Here is a 5273-nt window from a genome sequence, read left to right as displayed (position 1 = left end):
ACATGCTTAATTTCATGTTTCTAGGATCAATATTATAAAAAACACAAAAAGTACCTTTTGAAGAACAAAAAAGTACCCTTTATAGGTTCTCACTTAATCCAGGCTCTAGTTTCATGTTTCTAAGTTCAATATTATAGAAAATTCAAAATATACCTTTTAAAGAACGGAAAAGTACCAAAAAGTCCCCTTTTATAGGTCCTCACTTAATCCGGTCTCTATATGCTTAATTTCACGTTTCTAGGTTCAATATTATACAAAAATCCAAAAAGTACCTTTTGAAGAACGAAAAAGTACCAAAAGTCCCCTTTTATCCATCCTCTACATACTTAGTTTCATGTTTCTATGTTCAATATTATAGGAAATTAAAAAAGTACCTTTTGAAGAACGAAAAAGTACCAAAAAGTCCCCTTTTATAGATTCTCATTTACTCCGGGCTCTACATACTTAATTTCATGTTTCTAGGTTCAATATTATAGGAAATTCAAAAAGTACCTTTTGAAGAACGAAAAAGTACCAAAAAGTCCCCTTTTATAGATTCTCATTTACTCCGGTCTCTACATGCTTAATTTCATGTTTCTATGTTAAATTTTATAGAAAACTCAAAAAGTACCTTTTGTAGAACGAAACAGTACCAAAAAGTCTCATTTTATAGATTCTCATTTACTCCGGGCTCTACATGCTTAATTTCATGTTTCTAGGTTCAATATTATACAAAAATCCGAAAAGTACCATTTGAAGAACGAAAAAGTACCAAAAGTCCACTTTTATAGGTTCTCACTTAATGCATCCTCTACATACTTAATTTCATGTTTCTAGGTTCAATATTATAGGAAATTCAAAAATTACCTTTTGAAGAACGAAAAAATACCAAAAAGTCCCATTTTATAGATTCTCATAAAAAGTACCTTTTGTAGAACGAAACAGTACCAAAAAGTCTCCTTTTATATATTCTCACTTACTCGGGGCTCTACATGCTTAATTTCATGTTTCTAGGTTCAATATTATACAAAAATCCAAAAAGTACCTTTTGAAGAACGAAAAAGTACCAAAAGTCCCCTTTTATAGTTTCTCACTTAATCCATCCTCTACATACTTAATTTCATGTTTCTAGGTTCAATATTATAGGAAATTCAAAAAGTACCTTTTGAAGAACGAAAAAATACCAAAAAGTCCCCTTTTATAGATTCTCATTTACTCCGGGCTCTACATTCTTAATTTCATGTTTCTAGGTTCAATATTATAGGAAATTCAAAAAGTACCTTTTGAAGAACGAAAAAGTACCAAAAAGTCCCCTTTATAGATTCTCATTTACTCCGGGGTCTACATGCTTAATTTCATTTTTCTAGGTTAAATTTTATAGAAAACTCAAAAAGTACCTTTTGTAGAACGAAAAAGTACCAAAAATTCCGCTTTTACAGATTCTCATTTTCTACGTGCTCTACATGCTTAATTTCATGTTTCTAGGATCAATATAAAAAAAAACACAAAAAGTACCTTTTGAAGACCGAAAAAATACCAAAAAGTGCCCTTTTATAGTTTCTCACTTAATCCAGGATCTAAACGGTTAATTTCATGTTTCTAGGTTCAATATTATAGAAAGTTCAAAATGTACCTTTTAAAGAACGGAAAGGTACCAAAAAGTCCCCTTTTATAGGTCCTCACTTAATCCGGGCTCTACATGCTTAATTTCACGTTTCTAGGTTCAATATTATACAAAAATCCAAAAAGTACCTTTTGAAGAAAGAAAAGGTTTCAAAAAGTCCCCTTTTATATGTTCTCACTTAATCCAGGCTCTACATACCTAATTTCATGTTTCTAGGTTCAATATTATAAAAAATTCAAAAAGTACCTTTTGATGAACGAAAAGTCCCCTTTTATAGATTCTCATTTACTCCGGGCTCTACATGCTTAGTTTCATGTTTCTAGGTTAAATTTTATAGAAAACTCAAAAAGTTCTTTTGTAGAACGAAACAGTACCAAAAAGTCTCCTTTTATAGATTCTCATTTACTCTGGGCTCTACATACTTATTTCATGTTTCTAGGTTCAATATTATACAAAAATCCAAAAAGTACCTTTTGAAGAACGAAAAAGTACCAAAAGTCCCCTTTATAGGTTCTCACTTAATCCATCCTCTACATACTTAATTTCATGTTTTCTAGGTTCAATATTATAGGAAATTCAAAAAGTACCTTTTGAAGAACGGAAAAGTACCAAAAGTCCCCTTTTATAGATTCTCATTTACTCCGGGCTCTACATGCCTTATTTCATTAACGAAATAAAAATTTTATTCCAAAATATTGCACACATCGTAGTGGAGCCCGTATTACGTAGTTATATGTATAAAGTTAATAAACCAATATCAATGTTTTGAATAAAGTACCAAAAATAGGTACAATTTTCACCCCTTTATACATCCGAAGAACCAAAAGTACTAAATTTATATTTTATTTTTTCGTCAAGTTATGAAGGAGTCAAAAAATATTGTTGGAATGTTCACTGGTTTAAAAGATACATGGGGTGCAAAAAAAGTACCAAAATACAGTTTTTACCCGTTTATTCCCTAAAGGGGCCGAAATTGAAAAAAGTACCAGACACCTGTCCGCTTATTTTTTTAATGAACGACGATAAGCTTTAAACTATTTTTGTATCTTTTCTAGTTTAGGAGATATGAGGTTACCGATTTTACCCGTTTTTACCCTTTTTAACCCCTAAACATTCGAATTTCCAAAAATCCCGTCGTAGTGGATCTATTTGGTGGGAGACCAACCCCCTGTCCAAATTTCAGCTCTTTAGCTTTAACCGTTTAGGCTGTGCGATGATGAATCAGTCAATCAGTCAGTCAGTCAGTAACGTTAGAATTTTATATATATAGATAATTAAACCAATTCAAGCTTATGCTTCAATAATCTGGTAGATTGCTTAAGACAAAAAGTGTAATATCAAACTACTACAGGGAGTTCAGCGTACATGATGCTTGGATATAAGAGGTGCCATGTGTACTACTTCAACCGTTGCTAGATATTCCTCCAATTGAAACATATTTAAGATATCAGGCGGAGTTTACAGCAGATCGGATCTTTACTTTAGGCGAACTGGCCAAAAGGTTTTATAGGTCACGTCATCAATGTATACTGGACACATTTAAAGATTATACACAATCATCGAACGTGCCTGATCGTATATCAGACACAGAATGTATCGGAAACTTTGAAAACGATGATTCCAGATAGAATGTCTTGGTCAAGCCGAACATTAAAGCATAAACCAGTAGGAATCCGTTGTTACACGGATGGCTCTATATTGGGTGATCCAAAAGCAGCAATATACCACCGTTTACCAAATCATAACACAAGCGTCCAGGCAGAAGTACGAGCAATAAAGAATGCGTAAATTGGATTACAATATATATATGGCGCCCACAGCGCATAATATATTTACGACATTAGGGCGATATAAGGCGATAGAACTAAATCTAAGACGTATTGGATTAAAAGAAAGCTTTAACTGAATACTCTCCTAAAAGTAAGGTTCACATCATATGGGTACCAGCCCACTCAGGAGTAGACGTTAACGAAAGGGGGAATGTAATAGCTTTAAAGGGAAGGCAGCTCGAGGCAGTTAACCTGACAAACGCAAACCATTCGATGCAACAAAAGCTGAACTAAAAGTATGGGTGAGAGAATCCCATAAGACCTCTTGGAATAATGAATCAGTGGGTAGTATCACGAATATCTTATGATGAAAGCAAGACGAAAAATCTCCTCAAAATGAGCAAGTCTGAAGTTAGTATGATAGTACGTATTCTGAGTAGACACACCGGATTACAAGCAATTTATGCAAAATTGGACCTGCGAATTCAGGCGTATGTAGAGCATGTGAAGAGGACAGTGAAACTCTGAAGACTTTATTTGCCACTGCCTGGCATTCGTCGAAGTTAGATCCATGTATCTTGGAAGCAATGTTATTCCGGAAATAACATTCCTGGCTAACACTGATTGGAAGATTCTTAGGAATTGCGTTCAGGAAACTGAGTTTCCGAACACTGAAAAATAATTCATTCAGTTCCCTATATTTCTCATGATAGGGAGCGCACAACAGTCCCGATTGTGGACTAACCTCTTAAATTTCATTCATAAGAAATAAACATTTACCTCCGTATTCATAATGATATAAATCGCTTATTTTAGAATTATTGCACACATACAAATTTCCTACAATAAACCATCAATAACCTAATAAGCATTTATGAATATGGGGATTACTCTCTTAATAACGCACAATGTAATGTGGTCAAATGGAGCAATATAGGTTTGTGTACAAAATATTTTAGGTTATACTAATTATAAAAATGTGTGGCAAAATAAGGGTGTATAGAATTCAACAGTACCGAATGTAGTTTTAATTATACTCTTTTGAAGTTTTCACAGAAACTACCAAAGGTATTTCGATGAATTTTATCACACAATTTTTCTTTCAGGGCAGTGATCAACTATGTTTAAAATCTTTACAATCGATCCAATAGTTCCCATAGACCCCATACAAAGGTAGATATTCCGGGAAATTTGTTTATTGTTAACAACTCCCTTAAATATATATCGGTATCAACACAAAATTTTAATATGAACAGAAATCATACTATTAACTTAATACCTAAGTCGGTCCACAATTGGTCATAGCTACCATATAAGGTCCACTTCCAAAAATCACCTTAAAGCACATATTTCATTGAATTCTAAAGCTATTGTGATAAAATTCGAGTTGGATAAGTTTTGTATACATACAAATCATTCTACCAATTTTTTTTACAGATCGGTTCATTATTGGTCATAGCTCCCATATAAGGCCCACTTCTAAAAAACATTTAAAAGCTCATATTTAATTGTCAAATAAAGGTGTCCTGATAAAATTTGTCACAAATATGTTTAGTCTAAATATGAATTACTCTACTAAATATAGGCAAATATGTTTTGTATATATTCAAATCATTTCACCAAATCGGATTATTTTTTATCATAGCTCCACATAAGTCCACTTTCGAAAATCTCTTAAACACATAAATTTAATTGTCAAATAAAGTTATCTTAATAAAATTCGACACAAATATGGTCTTTTTTCGTTATATGAATCACTCTACGAAATTAGTACTTTCTTATATAATGTTAATTTTTTATTCTAACGTGGAAATATTTTTGTTTATCTCTCAAAACCCTAAAATATATGTATTAGTAAAGTACTTTTCCGACTGCCAACCTTTCTAGGTGTAAAAACGAGC

The sequence above is a fragment of the Lucilia cuprina genome, chromosome 2, assembly GCF_022045245.1.
Source record: "Lucilia cuprina isolate Lc7/37 chromosome 2, ASM2204524v1, whole genome shotgun sequence".
Taxonomy (NCBI): domain Eukaryota; kingdom Metazoa; phylum Arthropoda; class Insecta; order Diptera; family Calliphoridae; genus Lucilia; species Lucilia cuprina.
The sequence above is the reverse complement of the archived record's forward strand: the minus strand, read 5'-3'. Positions refer to the sequence as shown.